The following is a 24,779-nucleotide window of genomic DNA, read 5'->3' as shown; positions in this document are numbered from 1 at the left end:
TATTTTTGCTTTAATTTCCAATATTCTGGGTGGTGGGTCATAGAGGATCCTGCTGTGATTTATGTCAGAGAGTGTTTTGCCTATGTTCTCCTCTAGGAGTTTTATAGTTTCTGGTCTTACATTTAGATCTTTAATCCATTTTGAGTTTATTTTTGTGTATGGTGTTAGAAAGTGTTCTGGTTTCATTCTTTTACAAGTGGTTGACCAGTTTTCCCAGCACCACTTGTTAAAGAGATTGTCTTTACTCCATTGTATATTTTTGCCTCCTTTGTCAAAGATAAGGTGTCCATAGGTGTGTGGATTTATCTCTGGGCTTACTATTTTGTTCCATGGATCTATATTTCTGTCTTTGTGCCAGTACCATACTGTCTTGATGACTGTGGCTTTGTAGTAGAACCTGAAGTCAGACAAGTTGATTCCTCCACTTCCATTCTTCTTTCTCAAGATTGCTTTGGCTATTTGAGGTTTGTTGTATTTCCATACAAATCTTGAAATTATTTGTTCTAGCTCTGTGAAAAATACCGCTGGTAGCTTGATAGGGATTGCATTGAATCTATAGATTGCTTTGGGTAGTATACTCATTTTCACTATATTGATTCTTCTGACCCATTAACATGGTATATTTCTCCATCTATTAGTGTCCTCTTTAATTTCTTTCACCAGTGTTTTATAGTTTTCTATATATAGGTCTTCAGCTTCTTTAGGTAGTGAAGGTGAAAGTGAAGTTGCTCAGTTGTGCCTGACTTTTTGCGACCCCATGGACAGTGGCCTGCACAAAGCTCCCCCATCCATGGGATTTTCCAGGCAAGAGTACTGGAGTGGGTTGCCATTTCCTTCTCCAGGGAATCTTCCCAACCCAGGGATCGAACCCAGGTCTCCTGCATTGTAGACAGACACTTTACCGTCTGAGCCTGAGCCACCAGGGAAGTCCTCCTTTAGGTAGATATATTCCTAAGTCTTTTATTCTTTTCATTGCAATGGTGAATGGAATTGTTTCCTTAATTTCTCTTTCTATTTTCTCATTATTAGTGTATAGGAATGCAAGGGATTTCTGTGTGTTGATTTTGTATCCTGCAACTTTACTATATTCATTGATTAGTTCTAGTAATTTTTTTTCATTGTTTAAATTTGCCTTTTTCTACATATCTTGGCCCATCATTTTTCTTTTTATGTATTTGTACCATTTTGTTTAGTTTCTTTATCTAAACTCATTTTATGCTGGAGAATCTAAGCCATTTAAATTTATTGCTGCAATCTGTATATCCATTCTATTGTATTTCTCTGATTTCATTTGTTAATTTTTGGATAACTTCTTTTCTATTCTTTTTAGATATATTATATATTTCTCCAATATTTGCAATGAATAATGCCCTATTTGAAAATTTCATCAGTATAAATATTACACTTAAACTTCTTTAGTCTGTATCAAATTGTCAGATAATTATTAAAGATTGTCGTTTTAGTCCCTGTGATTTAAATCTAATTACTTTCTTTTCCTTCTCTCTATCATGCCTCTGTGCATCATTATAATATAATTTATTATTTTGATAATCTAGTCTAGCAGGTGAGAGATAGCAGAAAACCACAATAAAATAGATGATATGGAATTGCCACCCATTTGTGGGTCTCAAATCTTATTCATGGGATATGTACTAGATTCTAACAATGAGCTGTCCATCAACTTTATTTTCAATGTTGTTATGAGTTTATATTTTTGTGTTCATGTAAGTATTTATTTTGGAAAATGTAAGAATTTAAAATTAAAACTGATTTAGTCAATTTTATGACTGTGCCAAAGCCTTTGACTGTGTGGATCACAATAAACTGTGGAAAATTCTGAGAGATGGGAATACGAGACCACCTGACCTTCCTTTTCAGAAACCTATATGCAGGTCAGGAAGCAACAGTTCAAACTGGACATGGAACAACAGACTGGTTCCAAATAGGACAAGGAGTACGTCAAGGCTGCATCTTGTCACCCTGCTTATTTAACTTATATGCAGAGTACATCATGAGAAACGCTGGGCTGGAAGAAGCACAAGCTGGAATCAAGACTGCCGGGAGCAATATCAATAACCTCAGATATGCAGATGACACCACCCTTATGACAGAAAGTGAAGAGGAACTAAAAAGCCCCTTGATGAAAATGAAAGAGAAGAATGAAAAAGTTGGCTTAAAGCTCAACATTCAGAAAACTAAGATCATGGCAACCAGTCTTATCACTTCATGGGAAATAGAGGGAGAAACAGTGGAAACAGTGTCAGACTTTATTTTTCTGGGCTCCAAAGTCACTGCAGATGGTGACTGCAGCCATGAAATTAAAAGGTGCTTACTCCTTGGAAGGAAAGTTATGACCAACCTAGATAGCATATTGAAAAGCAGAGACATTACTTTGCCAACCAAGGTCCATCTAGTCAAGGCTATGGTTTTTCCAGTAGTCATGTATGGATGTGAGAGTTGGACTTGAAGAAAGCTGAGCGCCAAAGAATTAATGCTTTTGAACTGCGGTGTTGGAGAAGACTCTTGAGAGTCCCTTGGACTGCACTGAGACCCAACCAGTCCATTCTAAAGGAGATCAGTCCTGGGTGTTCATTGGAAGGACTGATGCTAAAGCTGAAACTCCAGTACTTTGGCCACCTCATGCTAAGAGTTGACTCACTGGAAAAGACTCTGATGCTGGGAGGGATTGAGGGCAGGAGGAGAAGGGGATGACAGAAAATGAGATGGCTGGATGGCATCACCAACTCGATGGACATGAGTTTGAGTGAACTCTGGGAGTTGGTGATGGACAAGGAGGTCTGGTGTGCTGCGAATCATGGGGTCACAAAGAGTTGGACACGACTGACCAACTGAACTGAGCTGAACTGAACTGATCTGAATTGAAAATGTTATCCAGACAAAAAGTGAAACAGTTTAATTTACCTTTTATTCAGACTAAATAAATCATCACAACTACTTTAAATTAACTCATTAGAGCTCAAAAAATAATGTTAAATATGACAAGAGTTTGAGGAATAGGTCAGTTAGATTTCTGGTTATTTGTGGTAGTTGGACAGGTGTCTGATCTTGTATTACCAGGACATTAAGGTTCATTATCCTAAGACTAACTTATTCTTGTCTTTGGATCATCTTTTCTGTGATGGAAACTTCCTTAAGGGCAGACACAATTAGCCCCATGTTTTTCTTCTCCTGTTTTTCCTCCACTCTAAAGCAGAGGTTCTCATTTCTCTTTTGGCTAGGGGCGTATAAAGATAAACAAAACCCATGCTGCTAGGTTGAAATTCAGGTAAGAGGATAACAAATGGCTATTATTTTTACTTTTGTGTTCTAATCTGCTAAATTTTAGTTCATGGTAGGAAAACAGCTCTGAGTGATTGCATTCACTTCATCTTTCTTGTTCAGCTTTCTTCCATGCATGAAAACCCAAAATGGGAAAGGTTCCTAAGTTGTATGGAAAGACTTCTGTTCTAAAGGTGTGTTTTGCATCTTTCCTCTACATTATCAATGTGTGGCATCAATCTAATTTTCTCCAAGTTTTGTTCTCTTCAATAGGTTTTCTGTCTACCCTTCTCAATTCCTCTTACTACAATTTAGACCAGTCTTCACTGTTTCCTGCCTAGATTGAACAGCAAAATTCTCTTAACTGATTTCCATGCATCCAGTCTCATTCTATCCTAAACTCTTTCCCAAACTTCCATCTTTGAGGTTTTTTTAAATCATCAAATCAGAGTGTGTCATTACTGTTCTAATATTCCAAATGCCTCTCATTGCCTTCAAAGAGAGTTTGGCAAGACATGTAATTTCCTTTACAATCTAGTACTGACACATCTCTATATTTATTTATTAATTTATCTAACAGAGCCTATAACTTTATGTTTGATACATAAAAGTTTTCAGATAGTAGGAATTAATCTTTGTGGATATTGCCAATGATGACGGTGGGTGTAGCATTGAAAGAAATAGTTTTGGGAGGCAAAAGCCAGCAAAGTTAGTAATAAAAAAGCAGCAAAGTCAAAATATATCCCTCAATTTATTTATTGGATTTTCTACAATTACTAAGGGATGATACATATTTAAAATGAAGTTTAAAGAATGACAGGAGAAAAACTCTAGGCTTGATAGATAGGTACTGAAAAAGAAGGAAATAGGCTTAATGTTACATGCTATGCAGAAGGGAGGTTAAGAGTCCTCTTCAGAAAGTCAGCCTGGATTATAATTCTAGTTCTTCTATTTAATAACTTGGGAGAAATTCCTGACTTCTTTGTAATTTGGTTTCTTTGGCCAAATGGATAATACTAGTGTATTTCTTATAAGCTAATTGAGAGGACCTAGTTGATTCATGTAAAGAGCTTGACAAAGTAAGTTTTTAAGGAGACTTAGCTATCATTGTTTATATTATTATTGTTTACGATATTTACCTAAAAAGAGAAAATAGAGCCTTTTGTTAACTAGGTATAAGAGAGTTAGATGACAGAAGCCATCAACTACTTCCTGGATTACAGGAAAATTCCAATTATTAAAATGAAAATAGGAAAAATAAATATGTTACCACCTAGTTCTTAGTTTAAAAGGTGGAACGCATTGTTTCCTCCTTCTACTACTCAACTATTTCAAATATTCTATTTAAAATTTCTAATTCTTCTTTTTTTTTAAGAATAAAAGGTTACACGTTTGATTTATAACATATATTTCAGACTCAGCATTCAGTTGTGGTTGTAATAATCCTTGAAATTATAACTTTTTTGGGTCAATTTAGAAAGCATTGAATGAGGCTGAATAAGAACAATCCTTGAGACAATTTTAGAGTATGTTCAGGTTGAATTGTGATATAAAAGCCCTCATTTAGTTTGAAATGATTTTCTTGTCCTATTGTCAACTTATTTTACCACTTGGCTCCATTTTGGGCATAACCACTTAAGAGCAAATTTTACTATTTTTGACTAAAAGCATAAAAAAATCTATTGGCTGTAAGATTACTTTCTAGGGGGATGTGCATGTGGAGTTGGGAGAGGAAAAAAAGGAAGATATAAAAACAAAACATTTTCAGGGAGTTTGCTTGAGTTATTTTAAGGACAAATGTAGCCTACTAATTATTTTCTTTCATTCTGTAATAAAATTGAACTTTGATGAGCTTAGGTCCAGGGAATAAAATGTGATGCTACCACTTATATTTGTGCATTAAATTCATTGGGTGCTACAGTGGAATGATCTCTTTCTCAGAACTGGTTTGTTTGGGGTATTTGTGTGAACGTTTTGAACTTTACTCTTTCACTCGAGTATTAACCCTGGGCAAGATAGTCCACAGATCCCAAATTGTGATGTTATTATAAGCTCTCAGAAGGCCTAACACCACAAAAGTGCATTTGTTCTAAACATAAGGTGGAGGGTTTTGAGTCCTTAAATACTTCTATTATTGATTTTCTCAAGCAAGTAAATAATATAGCTTTTGGGTGGACAAAATAATAAAATTCTAGTATTTATGTAAATTGTTGTGATTTATTTTTTTATTTTCATTGCTCTTTGCCTTAATATGGAGATGTTAAAGTCTACCTGCTCTTTATAGAGAAAAAAACTCTCCCAGTTTAAATCCATTTAGCTTTAATGCCTGATTTCAGTTTCATACAAGTGAAAGCTATATTCTCTAACTAAAAATAAATGAAACATAGCACACAGGAGTTTGTTTATGAATGCACTGTAATCTAAGAATGAGCAGTTTTTCATAGAAAAACCAGACCTCTATGATTTTAATCTTAATGGAAGCAATTAGGCTGGTTGTTATTTGAGATTAGTAGCTATGGTAGTTTAGAAAGGTTTTTTTTTTTTTTTTAATAGAATGGAAATCATCAATATCAGCTCTATCTCAAAACAAAGCAACCATTATTTCTCCCAACCTCAGTTTGTTTGCAGCACAAATTCTTTAAATTGCCAGAATATCCTGGCCTTTCCTGACCTGGGGAGTCAAACTACTTTTTTCAAAGCACTTTATCAAATATCTGTCTAGGCATACTCATACACACACACACACACACACACACACACACACACACACACACATAGTTGGAGAGTCTTCCCATTTATGAGTCCAGTTTAACCACTGAAATACTATAGAAATAGGGGGGAAAAACCCTACATATGTGTGAATAAGCTCCTTGGAGTGCTATATTTGTAGAGGAATAAACTTGAACTTTTTTTTTGACATTTATAGAAGCCTGCTGCTGCTAAGTCGCTTCAGTCGTCTCCGACTCTGTGCCACCCCATAGATGGCAGCCCACCAGGCTCCTCTGTCCCTGGGATTCTCCAGGCAAGAACACTGGTTGAGTTGCCATTTCCTTCTCCAATACAAGCCTGAGTGACATCTTATTATAATGGCTTTTGTAGCATCCGTGGATTGAAATGTATGATATACATAGCATTCAGATATTTCAGTTCAGTTGTTCAGTCATGTCCAACTCTTTGCGACCCCATGGACTGCAGCATGCCAGGCTTCCCTGTCCATCACCAACTCCCAGAGTTTGCTCAAACTCATGTCCATTGAGTCGGTGATGCCATCCAACCATCTCATTCTCTGTTGTTCCCTACTCCTCCTGCCTTCAGTCTTTTCCAGCATCAGGATCTTTTCCAATGTCAGTTCTTAGCACCAGGGGGCCAAAGTATTGGAGCTTCAGCTTCAGCATTAGTCCTTCCAATGAATATTCTGGACTAATTTCCTTTAGGATTGAGCATTCAGATAAACTAATGAAATATTTGCTTATGTGCAATTTTACAATCTTCATATAAAAATGAATTATGTTTCTGTCAGAAGATCTTCATGATTCACCATCGTACAACTTTCTCTTTCTTCTCCGGCATCTGATAGAAGACTAGCTTCTTTGATGGGACACAACATGGGAAAACACTGTGAGAAGGGCAAAAGGGAAATTAGGGATCTTCTTGTGTGTTAACTTATCATGTAACATAGCTAAATACTGTCTCTGCATGTTCATCTGGCAGAGATGATCCTCAAGGATACATCCTTGAGGATGTGGGGAGGAGATGTGGGGATTGAGGAAGAGACAGTGATGACTGATGTGCAGGAGAATGTATGTCATGTGCAAATACTCTTTCTCCTTTCTTTTTCCTCCTCAGTTAATTACCACTTTCCCTATTGCTCAGGCCAAAAATCTTAGAAACAACCTTGAATACATGCTTCCCAGGTGGTGCTAGTGGTAAAGAACCTGTCTGCCAATGTCTCTCTTATGCGGGAGACATAAGTGACATGGGTTCAGTCCATGGGTCGAGAAGATCCCCTGGAGGAGGGCATGGCAGCCCATTCCAGTATTCTTTCCTGGAAAATCCCATGGACAGAGGAGCCTGGCAGGCTACAGTCTATGAGGTTGCAAAGAGTCAGACATGACTGAAGTGAATTAGCATGCATGGCACTGATTTCCTAGAAATTGGTTCTAGTTTTAAAACATATTTATCCAGCAGACAAAAAAAAATAGTTAAAGAAGATATGAACAACAAAATTAACTGTTTGACTTAACAGAGCTATGTGGAACACTAAACCGCCAATGACAGAATTTATATTCCTCCTAATGCACATGAATGTTTACCAAAATAGACCATATGATGTGTCATAAGTTGAACAAATTTCAAAGCATTGATATCTTTCATTGTATTCCCTGACCACAGTGAATAAGTTAAATGATTTAAAACAGAAAATAATGAAGCTGCTATAGTGCCAACATTGAGCACAACACTAGTGAACCTAATGAATCTCATTTAGGCTAAAGAATTTTCAGTTTGTATTATCAAGGCTTATAACTTAATTAAATATCATCACTGGCTATTCTTAATCAAAGTGCTTATGAAAAAGTAGATTCAAATGTCAGCAGTGGAGAAATAGCTTAATTGTCTGATTACCTTCTCACTAAGTAAACAGATATAATTAATTTAGTTAAATTTGGAGTGGTATTTTAAAGCCAAACAAAGTATTAATTCAAAATTTAGCTCAGAACTCAGCATTCTAAATTCCCATAAGACCTTATTTAGTAACCTGCTATAGAGACAAATGGGAAGACATTAGATTGCTAAGTGATTACTGTAATTTAGATAATTTTCTTTAAACCTCCCTTTGCATACATAAAAATATATTTACTTTTGGGCTTATGGAAACCTGACCCAATTAAATAATTTGAAGGTCATGACCAATTAAAACAATAGCAGAAGTCAGGTGCTTTGTGTGCCCTGAATTTTTGAATTTTGAATCATTCAATTTGTTGAATTGCTCAAATCAGAACTATCTACTTAGTGATGGTTTACTAATTCAAGAAGTGTCTCTCCAAAATATCTCCGTTACCTCCTTTTCAGCACCTACTTTTCATTCATCCTAGCTTAAACATCCTAACTTTGATTCAGACTAATCACCGTATAAATGCACATACCCAGTAAGCTTTTTTATTAGCTACGTGACTCACCAGTCTTCACAGTCTAGGCTTTAGCATCAATTTCTTTAAGACTAGGGGAGAGGAGATATGGCAGCAGCAGAATATATTTGCCTTCCAGGTGCACTCTGACTCCAGAGGGACCTACTAGGTTTATAGTGCGTGCACGTGTGCTAAGTCACTTCAGTCATGTCTGACTCCTTGTGACCCTATGGACTATAGCCCACCAGGTTCCTCTGTCTATGGGATTCTCCAGGCAAGAATACTGGAGTGGATTGCCATTCCTTTCTCTAGGGGATGTTTTCAACCCAAGGATTGAACCCGGGTCTCCCACATTGCAGGCAGATTCTTCTCCATCTGAACTACCAGAGATGGTCTCCTAATTACCCATTTAGTTAAAACTTCAGTCTGCTTTAAGTTTAGCATAATGTTCATGCCATCCCCCTAGAAATTCCTAGTCTTTTTCCTGCTTGATAGTCTTCTAAGAGCTACTTGCAAAAGCTTAGAACTTATTAACTTGCCCAAAATATAGTCTTTGTTTGCTCTTCTGGGCTCCTGAACATTGGTTGAGATAGAAGTAAACCATGCTGATTGGGCTGTTCAGATTTCTCTTATTCAATCTAAATGGATCTTCTTTGCTACTTGACAATTCCTATATTAATTCCCTTTGGATTCTGGTATATTTCTCGTTATTCTAAACTTTTTGCTCTCTCCTGGAATCCTTAACCTCAACTTCAGCCCTGCCTTCTCACTCTTAGCAGATAACTATCTCCTAATTCATAGAGTATTTAACAACCTACATTGTTTTGTCTTTCTCAATTAAAAAATATTCTACATACCTTCAATTTCCATTTCCTTTTAAAAAGGAATATCCCTCCTCTTATATAATAAATACGCACATTGTTCTATTTAGATTTTTCTCTATTTATGTGTTGTTGAAACTTAGTGCATAGTTGTTTTATTTGAACTAATATTAGGTTCAGCAGTCAGTTCAATCCCTGCCTGTGAAATGAAAGTATATAGTCTTTATTTATTTGGGGGGCATGAGTAATGATGGTTTACAATCTTTTAGAGGATCTGAGAACTTAGAAACTGAAGTCAAGTTTCTGCTGTGGCTCTTTTGGACTCTTAAGGAATCCATATTTTTTTCTGCTTAGCTTCCACCATTGAGAAAGAAATTTGAGGACAGCAGAAGAGGCAGAGTGGGATCTCCTACTCAGTACTGAGATCCTGGAGGAAATATTTCTCAGCTCTGTTATTATGAATGGGAGGCATGCAGGCAGCTGTTTGGAGCCAGCCTTGCCTTTACAATGGAAGGTTGATTCTTTGGGGGAATGTTTTCAGATTTGAACTGAAAGTGTTTGGGAGTTTTTTCTTCTTATTTGCTTTTAATTAACTGGGACTTTTGAAGAGACTTCCTAAAATAAGTAGTTTCTAGAATGGAAAACTGCTCAAGGTGAAATCTTTTCAACAAGTAGCATGCCTTACTCTTTCTACTGCCACATTTGAAGGCTTCCAGTTATATATTTTTACCAGCCACTAATTTTTACTATTTATTTTTAAAAAACAAATGCATTCTTCAGTTATGAATTATTTCCTTTTAAGTGAAGAACCTAAGAAAAATTGAGAGGAGAAAATTGGATCATGCTATAATTGTTACTTTGTAGCTCACTTTTTAAAATGTAAAAACACATTGTGAAAATTTTTTCATGGATTTAAGTATTTAGTCTTAATAGCATTATTTTAATGGCCACATTAATATTTTCCCTTCTTCATGAGTTTATTCAAAAATATTTTTGAACATCCATGGTGTATCAGGTGATGAGGGTAAGGTAGTAAACAAAACAGATAAAACTTCTCATTCTGAAGCTTACATGGTATTTCTTTACGCACATGTATTAGAACTGTCTTAATCATCTCTTTTTTGGTCTATTAGATTTTTATTTTTGTTATTACAAATTATAAATCATGTTTAGTTGAATATCCTTTTATTATAGCTTTGTGCATGTTATGATTATTTCATGAAGCAAAGTTCTAGAAATGAAATTATTCAGTTCAATTCAGTCGCTCAGTCGTGTCCAACTCTTTGCAACTGCATGGACTGCAGAGCCAGGCTTCCCTGCCCATCACCAACTCCCGGAGCCTACTCAACTCACGTCCATTGCATCAGTGTTGCCACCCAACCATCTCATCCTCTGTCATCCCCTTCCCCTCCCACCTTCAATCTTTCCCAGCATCAGGGTCTTACCAATGAGTCGATTCTTCACGTCAGATGGCCAAAGTATTGGAATTTCAATATTGGAGCTTCAGTGTCAGTCTTTCCAATGAATATTCAGGACTGATTTCCTTTAGGATGGACTGTTTGGATCTCCTTGCAGTCCAAGGGACTCTCTAGAGTCTTCTCCAACACCACAATTCAAAAAGCATCAATTCTTCGGCGCTCAGCTTTCTTTATAGTCCAACTCTCACATCCATATATGACTACTGGAAAAACCATAGATTTGACTAGGCAGACCTTCATTGGCAAAGTAATGTTTCTGCTTCTTAATATGCTGTCTAGGTTGGTCATAGCTTTTCTTCCAAGGAGCAAGCATCTTTTAATTTCATGGCTGCAGTCACAATCTGCAGTGATTTTGGAGCCCCAGAAAATAAAGTCTGTCACTATTTCCATTGTTTCCCCATCTATTTGCTATGAAGTGATGGGACCAGATGCCATGATCTTAGTTTTCTGAATGTTGAGTTTTAAGCCAGCTTTTTCACTGTCCTATTTCACTTTCATCAAGAGGCTTTTTAATTCTTCTTCACTTTCTGCCATAAGGGTGGTGTCATCTGCGTATCTGAGGTTATTGATATTTTTCCCAACAATCTTGATTCCAGCTTGCGCTTCATCCAGCCTGGCATCTTGCATGATGTACCCTGCACAGAAGTTAAATAAGCAGGGTGACAATATACAGCCTTGACGTACTCCTTTCCCAATTTGGAACCAGTCTGTTGTTTCATGTCCAGTTCTAACTTTTGCTTCTTGACCTCCATACAGATTTCTCAGAAGGCAGGTCAGGTCATTTCTTTAAGAGTTTCCCACAGTTTATTGTGATCCACACAATCAAAGGCTTTTATATAATCAATAAAGAAAAAGTAGATGTTTATCTGGAACTTTCTTGTACCTATTATTAATAGGTGGCAAAATTATTAATTGCCAGTTTCTCTCTAGAAGAGCTAGATTTTTCTACATTCTTATCATTGGTTGGTATCACTTAAAATTATTTTTCTATTTCCTTCTTAATTAAAGCAAGCACCCTTTCTGTCTTGGATTCCTTTCAGATGAAGGACTGTTTATATCCTATATATTACATATATATCCTGCATTTTTAGTTACATATCTCAACAAGATAGTAGCAAACCAAATCATAATCTGAGTTGAAAGAATAAATTGCTAAAAATGTAATTGTGTTTCTGTATCACTATATACTGACACAAAACTTGGTATATAATAGACATGCAGTAAGTGTTGAACTTAGTTTTTTGAATGTATTCTTCTTTATTAAATATGTGCTCTGCTTTAAATGAAAGGACGTCTCAATGTTTAGTCTCATTCCTTTGTTTCTTTATTTAGGAATGATTTATGAATAGAGGTTGATATTACAGTTCATTACCATGGTAACAATCATAATCTCACAAACACCAGTCTTTCTAAATGACACTTAATCACTGAAAAGAAGAGAAGTGAAAAGCAAAGGAGAAAAGGAAAGATATAAGCATCTGAATGCAGAGTTGCAAGAATAGCAAGGAGAGATAAGAAAGCCTTCCTCGGCAATCAATGCAAAGAAATAGAGGAAAACAAAAGAATGGGAAAGACTAGAGATCTCTTCAAGAAAATTAGAGATACCAAGGGAACATTTCATGCAAAGATGGGCTCGATAAAGGACAGAAATGGTATGGACCTAACAGAAGTAGAAGATATTAAGAAGAAGTGGAAAGAATACACAGAAGAACTGTACAAAAAAGAGCTTCACGACCCAGAGAATCATGATGGTGTGATCACTCACCTAGAACCAGACATCCTGGAATGTGAAGTCAAGTGGGCCTTAGAAAGCATCACTATGAACAAAGCTAGTGGAGGTGATGGAATTCCAGTGGAGCTATTTCAAATCCTGGAAGATGATGCTGTGAAAGTGCTGCACTCAATATGCCAGCAAATTTGGAAAACTCAGCAGTGGCCACAGGACTGGAAAAGGTCAGTGTTCATTCCAATCCCAAAGAAAGGTAATGCCAAAGAATGCTCTACCGCACAATTGCACTCATCTCACACGCTAGTAAAGTAAGGCTCAAAATTCTCCAAGCCAGGCTTCAGCCATACATGAACCGTGAACTTCCAGATGTTCAAGCTGGTTTTATAAAAGGCAGAGGAACCAGAGATCAAATTGCCAACATCCGTGGAATCATGGAAAAAGCAAGAGAGTTCCAGAAAAACATCTATTTCTGCTTTATTGGCTATGCCAAAGCCTTTGACTGTGTAGATCACAAGAAACTGTGAAAAATTCTGAAAGAGATGGGAATCCCAGACCACCTGACCTGCCTCTTGAGAAACCTATATGCAGGTCAGGAAGCAACAGTTGGAACTGGACATGGAACAACAGACTGGTTCCAAATAGGACAAGGAGTACATCAAGGCTGCATATTGTCACCCTGCTTATTTAACTTCTATGCCGAGTACATCATGAGAAACACTGGGCTGGAAGAAGCACAAGCTGTAATCAAGACTGCCGGGAGAAATATCAATAACCTCAGATAACACAGATGACACCACCCTTATGGCACAAAGTGGAGAGGAACTAAAAACCCTCTTGATGAAAGTGAAAGAAGAGAGTGAAAAAGTTGGCTTAAAGCTCATATTCAGAAAACTAAGATCATTGCATTTGGTCCCATCACTTCATGGAAAATAGATGGGGAAACAGTGGAAAAAGTGTCAGACTTTATTTTCCTGGGCTCCAAAATCACTGCAGATGGTGACTGCAGCCATGAAATTAAAAGATGCTTACTCCTTGGAAGGATAGTTATGACCAACTTAGATAGCATATTGAAAAGCAGAGATATTTGCCAATGATCCTGTACATAGAAAACCATAAAGACTCCACCAGAAAATTACTAGAGCTAATCAATGAATATAGTAAAGTTGCAGGATATAAAATCAACACACAGAAATCCCTTGCATTCCTATACACTAATAATGAGAAAGTAGAAAAAGAAATTAATGAAACAATTCCATTCACCATTGCAACAAAAAGAATAAAATATTTAGGAATATATCTACCTAAAGAAACTAAAGACCTATATATAGAAAACTATAAAACACTGATGAGAGAAATCAAAGAGGACACTAATAGATGGAGAAATATACCATATTCATGGATCAGAAGAATCAATGTAAGTGAAAATGAGTATACTACCCAAAGCAATCTACAGATTCAATACAATCCCTATCAAGCTACCAGCGGTATTTTTCACAGAACTAGAACAAATAATTTCAAGATTTGTATGGAAATACAACAAACCTCGAACAGCCAAAGCAATCTTGAGAAAGAAGAATGGAAGTGGAAGAATCAACTTGTCTGACTTCAGGTTCTACTACAAAGCCACAGTCATCAAGACAGTATGGTACTGGCACAAAGACAGAAATATAGATCCATGGAACAAAATAGAAAGCCCAGAGATAAATCCACACACCTATGGACACCTTATCTTTGACAAAGGAGGCAAAAATATACAATGGATTAAAGACAATCTCTTTAACAAGTGGTGCTGGGAAAACTGGTCAACCACTTGTAGAAGAATGAAACTAGATCACTTTCTAACACCACACACAAAAATAACCTCAAAATGGATTAAAGATCTAAATGTAAGACCAGAAAGTATAAAACTCCTAGAGGAGAACTTAGGCAAATCACTCTCCGACATAAATCACAGCAGGACCCTCTATGATCCATCTCCCAGAATTCTGGAAATAAAAGCAAAAATAAACAAATGGGACCTAATTAAAATTAAATACTTCTGCACAACAAAGGAAAGTATAAGCAAGGTGAAAAGACAGTCTTCTGAATGGGAGAAAATAATAGCAAATGAAGCAACTGACAAACAACTAATCTCAAAAATATACAAGCAACTCCTGCAGCTCAATTCCAGAAACATGAACGACCCAATCAAAAAATGGGCCGAAGAACTAAATAGACATTTCTCCAAAGAAGACATACAGATGGCTAACAAACACATGAAAAGATGCTCAACATCACTCATGATTAGAGAAATGCAAATCAAGACCACAATGAGGTACCACTTCACACCAGTCAGAATGGCTGCGATCCAAAAGTCTGCAAGCAATAAATGCTGGAGAGGGTGTGGAGAAAAGGGAACCCTCCTACACTGTTGGTGGGAATGCAAACTAGTACAGCCACTATGGAGAACAGTGTGGAGATTCCTTAAAATATTGCAAATAGAACTGCTTTATGACCCAGCAATCCCACCGCTGGGCATACACACCAAGGAAACCAGAATAGAAAGAGACACATGTACCCCAATGTTCACCGCAGCACTGCTTATAATAGCCAGGACATGGAAACAACATAGATGTCCATCAGCAGATGAATGGACAAGAAAGCAGTGGTACATATACACAATGGAGTATTACTCAGCCATTAAAAAGAATACATTTGAATCAGTTCTAATGAGATGGATGAAACTGGAGCCGATTATACACAGTGAAGTAAGCCAGAAAGAAAAACACCAATACAGTATACTAACACATATATATAGAATTTAGAAAGATGGTAATAATGACCCTGTATGTGAGACAGCAAAAGAGACACAGATGTGTAGAGTGGACTTTTGGACTCTGAGGGAGAGGGAGAGGGTGGGATGGTTTGGGAGAATGGCAGTGAAACATGTATACTAGCATGTAAGAAATGAATCGCCAGTCTATGTTTGATGCAGGATATAGATGCTTGGGGCTGGTGCACGAGGATGATCCAGAGAGATGATATGGGGTGGGAGGTGGGAGCGGGTTTCATGTTTGGGAACTCATGTACACCCGTGGTGCATTCATGTCAATGTATGGCAAAACCAATACAGTATTGTAAGGTAAAATAAAGTAAATAAATAAATAAATAAAGGTCCATCTAGTCAAGGCTATGGTTTCTCCAGTGGTCATGGATGGATGTGGGAGTTAGACTGTGCAGAAAGCTGAACGTTGAAGAATTGATGCTTTTGAACTGTGGTGTTGGAGAAGACTCTTGCGCGTCCCTTGGACTGCAAGGAGATCCAACCAGTCCATCCTAAAGGAGATCAGTCCTGAGTGTTCATTGGAAGGACTGATGCTGAAGCTGAAACTTCAATACTTTGGCCACCTCATGCGAAGAGTTGACTCATTGGAAATGACCCTGTTGCTGGGAGGGATTGGGGGCAGCAGGAGAAGGGGACAACAGAGAATGAGATGGCTGGATGGCATCACTGACTCAACGGACATGAGTTTGAGTGAACTCTAGGAGTTGGTAATGGACAGGGAGGCCTGGCGTGCTGTGATTCATGGGGTTGCAAAGAGTCGGACACAACTGAGTGAACTGAACTGAACTGAATCACTGACAAAAGGGCTGAAAAATTATTCATTTGTGTTGTGATATCTTAATAGTTAGCAGTGGTGTACAAAAGGAAATAATGTAGATATTCAGATAAAAATATTTAATTTTGACTACTTTTTGAGCCATGGGAGAGTTTTGAAGTCACTGTATTGCAGGTATATTTGACCTACCAATGATAAAATATTGTACAATAAAAATGGCAAAGGATTTATAGGACTTAAAATCATGAGGCCTGAATTTTAGGTTCCTCTCTGCAATGAATTACTGACGTCATTTAATTTTCTCTCAATATATGTACAGTTTTCTTCTAATTATGACGTAGGGTTATTTTGGGAATACCTAATGAACTCATACATGTAAACTCATGTTTTAAAGTATGAAGTAAATTGTAAAATGTTACTGTCCTTCTTATAGAAGATGATTTACATAATTTTATATGACCTAAGCATGATGGAGATTGGATCTTTGGTTTTCACATATATATCACTCTACCTTGTAATGGTTTTTAATAAATGTTTTAAAATTGATTGTGGTGGTCATTGTGCAATTCTGTGGACATAATAAAAACCACTGAATTGCACCCTTTATGAGGTGAATGGTATATGAATTAATTCTCAATAAAGTTGATTTTTTTAAAAGCCCATTAGTTATTGTTATTGCTGTTCAGTCGTTAAACCACTAAAGAATTTCATTGGACATCTTTTCATGTGGAACTCAACTATCTGGTCATAATAATGGATTTCCATTCTTAACCTTCCCTTTTGCTGTCTTTCAAAAAATCAGACCCTCTAACCTGATAAAACAAAAGGATTCTGCTTCCTTTAGCCCCTAAGAAGGCAATCCAATGTTCTGTTTAAAAGCAGAGGTATTGTAGCCTGGGGTCCAACCCTCAGCTTTGTCCCTTTAAAGCTGTGTAATAATGATGCTTGGGTCACTCTCTCTGTAGTGAGGATGGCAGGAGTAACTCTTCCATAGGGATGTGGTGTACATTAAATGAATTAATACAGGTCTTGGAGCATTGACTTTCAAGTAATTTGTTGTTGTTGTTGTTTGTCAATCAATAAGTTGTGTCCGACTCTGCAACTCTGTGGACTACAGCCTGCCAGGCTTCCCTGTCCTTCACTATCTCTTGGAGTTTGCTCAAACTCATGTCCTTTGAGTATGTGATGCCATCCAACTTCTTATCCTGTGTTGCCCACTTCTCCTGTTATAAGTCTTTCCCAGCTTCAGGGTCTTTTCCAATGAATCGACTCTTTGCATCAGGTGGCTAAAGTATTGAAGCTTCAGCTTCAGCTTTGGTCCTCCCAATGAATATTTAGGGTTGATTTCCTTTGGGCTTGACTTAGTTTCATCTCCTTGAAATCCAAGGGACTCTCAAGAGTCTTTTCCAGCACCACAACTCAAAAGCATCAATTCTTTGGTGCCCAGCTTTCTTTATAGTCCAGCTCTCACATCCATACACGACTACTGGAGAAACCATAGCTTTGACTATATGGATCTTTGTCAGCAAAGTGATGTCTCTGCTTTTGAGTATGCTGTCTAGTTTTGTCATAGCTCTTTTCCAAGGAGCAAGTGTCTTTGAAATTTGTGGTGGCAGTCACTGTCCACAGTGATTTTGGAGCCCAAGAAAATAAAATCTGTCACTGCTTCCACTTTTTACCCATCTATTTGCCATGAAGTGATGGAACCAGTTGCCATGATCCTAGTTTTTTGAAAGTTGAATTTTAAACCATTTTTCCACTTTCTTCTTTTACCCTCATCAAAAGGCTCTTTTAGGTCACTTTCTGCCATCATAGTGATATCATCTGCATTTCTGAAGTTTTTGATATTTCTCCCAGCCATCTCTATTCCAGCTTGCAATTCATCCAGCCTGGCATTTCACATGATGTACTTTGCATATAAGTTAAATAAGCAGGGTGACAATATGCAGCCTTCTTGTACTCCTTTCCCAATTTTGAACCAGTCCATTGTTCCATGTCTGGTTCTAACTGTTGCTTCTTGACCTATATGCAGGTTTTGCAGGAGACAGGTTAGGTCATCTAGTATTCCTGTCTCTTTAGCAATTTTCCAACAGTTTGTTGTGATCCACACAGTCAATGGGTAAGAGCAGCTCTTACTATCAAATCCAAACTGTGACCCTTCTTGTCATATTCTCACTCTCATTAAGGTGTTCTGATATATAAAGAGCTCTTAAGGATTCCATCATTTAGTAATAGAAAGCATGGATAGAAAATTTGAAATGAACAGTTCCTTTTATGTATGCTCAGATTTCCTTTTATGTTTACTCAGATTTTTATTCAATGATATCTTTCTCTTGTATGGTCAGTTTCCTGTAGAAGGAAGAAATAACTATAGTTCTTTAGTCATTTACATTTGTAAAGTGTGATGGGAGGTTGTTTGTATACGTTAAATAGCCACATCCTTTTTGATAACATAATACATATTATATGTTTAAAATATCCAGTGTAGACTTCATATATACTCAAATGGATGTTCCTGGCACACAGAAGTGTTCAATAAATCCCTGAAAAACTAAATGGATGAATGAGCTCAAACAATATGAAATTATTTCCAGTTTCACTGAGGTCATGCCCTGGTGCTTAGCAGCAAATTGGTTGTGATGTTATTATCATCATTTTGTGTTGATATATTGCATTTTGCTTTCCAAAGCACTTTTACATCTTATTTTGACAATAGCTTAATACATGTTAAATATGTATTTTGTGATTCCAATTATACATACTACAATTGCATATGCTTGTGTAACGCATCTTGCTTAGAAACATTTCCATAAGTTGTGTATTAACTCATTTCATCCTCAGAACAATTTTTATGAGGTAGATTGGACAGGTAACACAGTCTTAATTTTCAAAGGAGAAAAATGGTTACTGTACAACTTTATAAGGAATTTAATAATAGAATTAGATAAATTATGGAGTTAAAACAAAAATGGAGACTTAATGCTTCACCTTGACTTGGATTACATGCCCATTTTGGTACCTCCATGACCTGAAGGAAACAGTGTTTTAATTGTTCAGACTTGGTACTTATGTTCTCTGTGAAGCTTTTAAGCTACATAGACTAAGAGAAGGAGGGAAAATTCTTCAAATGAAAATGTGGTTCTGTTTTCAGAAGAAGGATTGGAGGCTGGGTTGGCAAAAGAAATAGCTGAATCTTGTGACATCTATCCAGCTTTTTACCACAGTTGCCTGTGACTTGGATCTCTATATTTCTATAAACAAACATTAGTGAAATCGTCAGTTCCAAGTTGTTTATCACTTCCTTTCTCTAACATCCCTAACATACCATATCCAGACTATACCAAACATTCTTATAGATTTAGAACAGTCAAGCTTGCCGAAACCTTTTTTGAAAATTGAAGTAGTGTTGATTTACAGTGTTTATGAATGAAATAATGCCATTTGCAGCAACTTTGACATTGATGGAACTAGAGATTATCATACTAAGTGAAGTAAGCCAGAAAGAGAAAGACAAATACTATATGATATCAGTTACATGTGGAATCTAAAATATGAAGTCTTTTCTTTAACTTAAAAAAATTATTTTAGTATCTTCAGAAAATTTAAATTTTGCAACCAGTAATTTTTTTTTAATTAAGAAAGAAACAAAATAGCATGTATGGAAGAGGTAGGTAGTTTTTTTTTTTTTTAATGGCGAATAGAGTAGAAGTACAATGACTCAGATCTTCGAGAGGTGAAGAGAATTCCAAGTCTGTTTGAGAGTGCTAAAAATTCTAAAATAGTGCGTTTTATCCTGGATTGAATGAATAACAAAAATAGCAAAAATACTTGAATACATAAGATCATAAAAATCACACATATGTTTAAAAATCATTAGGACTGGCTAGCTAGGCAGGCTCCCACCTGGGTGGCCTCATGTACTCCAGCCACCATCTTGGCTCACTCTTAAGGGCCTAACTGCCACTTTGGCTGGCTCCTGAGCCAACTGCTGCCTTCATGGGCTCAGGGAGCAGATGTCAGTAAGTTGCCCATATGTAGAGGTGGGGTGGAAACCATAGCTGAGCCCTGGGGGTTGAGTGACTTAGGAAGCAGTGCTGAAATCTCTCCCCGCAGCTGCATATGCTGTGGATTTATATCTCCACTGCCTCCTTTGTAAATTTAGCACTGGCAGGACATCTGAATGGACAATGGATGCTACTACAGCTGAGATAGGTCTGATCTTAGCAGCTGTAGACTTTGCAGATGTGTGCTTGTGGGGCCCAGGCCAGGCCAGGATCTGAGCTGCCTCCAAATCTTCCACTGTATGTCAAATTACATAATGCAGTGGTTTTGGGACCAGACTTCAGTGGATCTGTACTGGTGGTCTTATGAAAACACCTGAGTGACCCTAGGGCTGATCTTGCATTCCCATAATTGAGGTGGGGTTGAGGGCAGGGCCAAAAACAGCAGGTGAAAGGTGACACAAGAGAGCTCACTTGTTGGTGAACAGCTCTGGCAGAGGAATACTCAGAGGCTCCTCTCTCAGTGGGAGAATTCCGATCGCACCTACCTCATACTTCAGCTCAGAAATGGATCTGGGGGCTTCCATCCCAACAACTAGGCAGCAGACTCTGCCCTTCACAGGGCAGTGACAACCACAGAGCAAAGAGGAGACCCCACTCAATATCCAGTGCAAGCTCTGGACCAATCACACCAACACCAATCACACCCCCTCTCAAGGGGATAGTGGCCAGCATACACTGAGAAAAGAGACAGCAGGCACCCATACTAAAAACAGCCCTCATAGCAAAAGTACTAAACATGTGCAGACTACATAGGGATGTGCCCACATGAAAATAGCCCTCCAAGACCACAGTAGACAATTGTTTCTTCTGAACTCATAGAGCAAGAGAAATATAAGTAAAATGAAGAAGCAGAAGAACCACTTCCAGTCAAAAGATCAAGAGAATTCCCCTGAAATAAGACACAATGAAACAGACCTCTTCAGTCTAATAAATACTGAGTTCAAAAGGAAATAATAAAAATGCTGACAAAATTAAGAGAATCTATTGACAAAATTGCAGATTACTATAATTAGAATGTATAAAGAACTAGAAATTATAAGGAAGAACTAAGAAAAATTAGAAATTCATTTGCACAGATAAAATCTGAACTAAAATCAATGAATAGCAAAATAAATGATTCAAAAGAAAAAAAAGTGATATGGAATATAGAATAATGGAAATTGCCCAATTAGAACCACAGGCAGAAGCTTAAATGAAAGGCAACTGCCATAAGGCTATCAGCTATTTTCTCTATAGAAATGTTGCAGGCCAGAAGGGATTGGCAAGACATATTCAAAGTCCTAAAAGGGAAAAAATCTTCAATCTAGAATACTCTACTCTGAAGATTAACATTTAGAATAGAATGAGGAATAAAGAATTTCTCAGATAAGCAAAGACTAAAAGAATACTTCCAACCCAGAGATCAAGCCCAGGTCTCCTGCATTGCAGGTGGATTCTTTACCAACTGAGTCACAAGGGAAGTCCAAAACCAATCCTAAAGGAACTATTGAAAAGTCTTCTCTAAACAGAAAAGAAGTAAGAAACTATAGGAAAGAGAAAATCACATTTGAAAAGTAAATCACTTAAAGAAAAATATTAGCAAATAACAACACATAAAAAGAATCACACACTACAAACAAGTTGGATTCATCCCAGGGTCACAAAGATAGTTCAACATTCGCAAATCAATCAATGTGATATAGCACATCAACAAAAGAAAAGACAAAAGCCACATGATCACCTCAATAGATGCAGAAAAATCATGCAGTAAAATTCAATATCCATTCATGATAAACACCCTTACAAAAGTGGGGTGTAGAGGGTATCAACATAATAAAAGTTATTTATGACAAAACCACAGCCAATATAATAGCTAATGGTGAGAAGCTGAAAGCCTTCCTGCTAAAATCTAGAAGAAGACAAGCATGCCCATTCTCACTACTTTTCTTCAATATAGTATTGGAAATCATAGCCACAGCAATCAGACAACAAAAAGAATAAAAGTATTCAAACTGGCTGTTGTTGTGCAGTCGCTCAGTCATGTCCAACTCTTTGCAACCCCATGGACTGCAGCATGCCAAGCTTCCCTGTCCATCACCAACTCCCAGAGCTTACTCAAACTCATGTCCATTGAGTCAGTGATGCCATCCAACCCCATCTTATCCTCTATCATCCTCTTCTCCTCCCGCCTTCAATCTTTACTAGCATCAGGGTCTTTTCCAATGAGTCAGCTCTTCTCATCAAGGGGTAGAAGTATTGGAACTTCAGGACTGATTTCCTTTAGGATTGACTGGTTTGATCTCCTGCAGTCCAAGGGACTCTCAACACCAACACCACAGTTCAAAAGCATCAATTCTTCAGCACTCAACCTTCTTTATGGTCCAACTCTCACATCCATACATGACTATTGGAAAAGTCATAGCTTTTACTAGATGGACCTTTACTGGCAAAGTAATGTCTCTGCTTTTCAATATGCTATCTAGGTTTGTCATAGCTTTTCTTCCAAGGGGCAAACATCTTTTAATTTCTTGGCTGCAGTCACCCTCTGCAATGATTTTGGGGCCCCCAAAAATAAAGTCTGTCACTGTTTCCGTTGTTTCCCCATCTATTTACCATAAAGTGATGGGACCAGATGCCATGATCTTCATTTTTTGAATGTTAAGTTTTAGGTCAGCTTTTTCACTCTGCTGTTTCACCTTCATCAATAGGCTTCTCAGTTCTTCTTCGCTTTCTGCCAAAAGGGTGGTGTCATCTGCATATCTGAGCTTATTGACATTTCTCCCAGCAATCTTGATTCAAATTGGTAAGGAAGAGATAAAATTGTCATTATATGCAGCTAATATAATACTATATAGAGGAATCCTAAAGACTCCACACAGGAGCCACTAGAACAGAAAACTGAATTCAGCAAAGTAGCAGTATATAAGATTAACACAGAGAATTTAGTTGCATTTTATAACATGAATATTGAAATATAAGAAAAGGAATCTAAACAAGCAATCTCTTTTAAAATCTAATTTAAGAAATACTGGGGAACAAGCCTCACCAAGGATGTGAAAGACTTATATCATGATAACTACAAAACATTAGTAAAGTAAATTGACTATGATTGAAAGAAATAGAAATACATTCTGTCCTCTTGAATTGAAAGAATTAATATTGTTAAAATAACCATATTACCCAGAACAGTCTACAAATTTAATGTGAGCTCTATCAAATTACCCATTTCATAGAACTAGAACAAATAAGCCTAAAAGTTATATGGAAACTTACAGTCAAAGCTATGGTTTTTTCAGTAGTCATGTACAGATGTGAAAATTGGACCATAAAGAAGGCAGATACCAAAAAATCGAGGCTTTTGAATTGTGGTATTGGAAAAGATGCTTGAGAGTCCCTTGGATTTCAAGATCAAACCAGTCAATCTTAAAGGAAATAAATCCCAAATACTCAACAGAAGGACTGATGCTGAAGCTGAAGCTCCAATACTTCAGCCCCCTGATAAGAAGAGCTGACTCATTGGAAAAAGACCCTGATGCTGGAAAAGATTGAGGGCAGGAGGAGAAGTGGGCAACAAAACATGAGATGGTTGGAGGGCATCACCGACTCGATGGACATGAGTTTGAGCAGGCTCTGAGAGATAGTAAAGGATAGGGAAGCCTGTCATGCTGCAGTTCATGGGGTCGCAAACAGTCAGACATGGCTTAGTGACTGAACAACAACACAGAAGACCCAGAATTGCCAAAAGAATACTGAGGAGAAAGAACAAAGCAGGAGACGTAATCCCCTTCCCTCCTCCAGGTTTACGACAATGTTACAAAGATAGTAATCCAAACAGTGTGGTACTGGTGCAAAAATAGAAATGATGATCAATGGAACAGAATAGAGAGCCCAGGGTAAACCCACACAGAATTAATCTTTGACAAAGTAAGCAAAAATATACAGCAGGAAAAAGTGGTGTTGGGGAAGCTGGACAGCTGCATGTAAATCACTGAAGTTAGAACAGACCCTCACATCATACACAAAAACTCAAAATGGCTTAAAGACTTAAATATAATACAAGACATGATAAAACTCCTAGAAAAGAACACAGGCAAAACATTCTCTGACATGAATCATACCAATGTTTTCTTGGGTTAGTTTCCCAAGGCAATAGAAATAGAAGCAAAAATAAACGTGGAATCTAATCAAATGTATTAAGTTTTTGCACAGTGAAGGAGAGTGAAAATGTGAAAGTGAAGTCGCTCAATCGTGCTGGACTCTTTGCGACCCCATGGATAGTAGCCTGCACCAAGCTCCTCCGTCCATGGGATTTTCAAGGCAAGAGTACTAGAGTGGGTTGCCATTTCCTTCTCCAGGGAATTTTCCCAACCCAAGGAAGTTTTTGCACAGTGAAGAAAGCTGTAAACAAAATGAAAAGACAGCCTATGGAATGGGAGAAAATATTTGCAAATGATGAAACCAACAAGGGGTTAATTTCTAAAATATACAAACAGTTCATAAAATTCAATAACAAAAAGCAACCCAATCAAAAAAGGGCAAGAGACCTAAATAGATAGTTCTCCAAAGAAGACATAGGTGGCCAATAGACACATAAAAAGATGCTCATCATTTCTAATTATTGGAAACATGCAAATCAAAATTACAATGAGATAGCACCTCACACAGATCAGAATGCTGCTTCTAAGTCGCTTCAGTCGTGTCTGA

This window comes from Ovis aries, chromosome 16 (genome assembly GCF_016772045.2).
Source record: "Ovis aries strain OAR_USU_Benz2616 breed Rambouillet chromosome 16, ARS-UI_Ramb_v3.0, whole genome shotgun sequence".
NCBI classification, from domain to species: domain Eukaryota; kingdom Metazoa; phylum Chordata; class Mammalia; order Artiodactyla; family Bovidae; genus Ovis; species Ovis aries.
The sequence above is the reverse complement of the archived record's forward strand: the minus strand, read 5'-3'. Positions refer to the sequence as shown.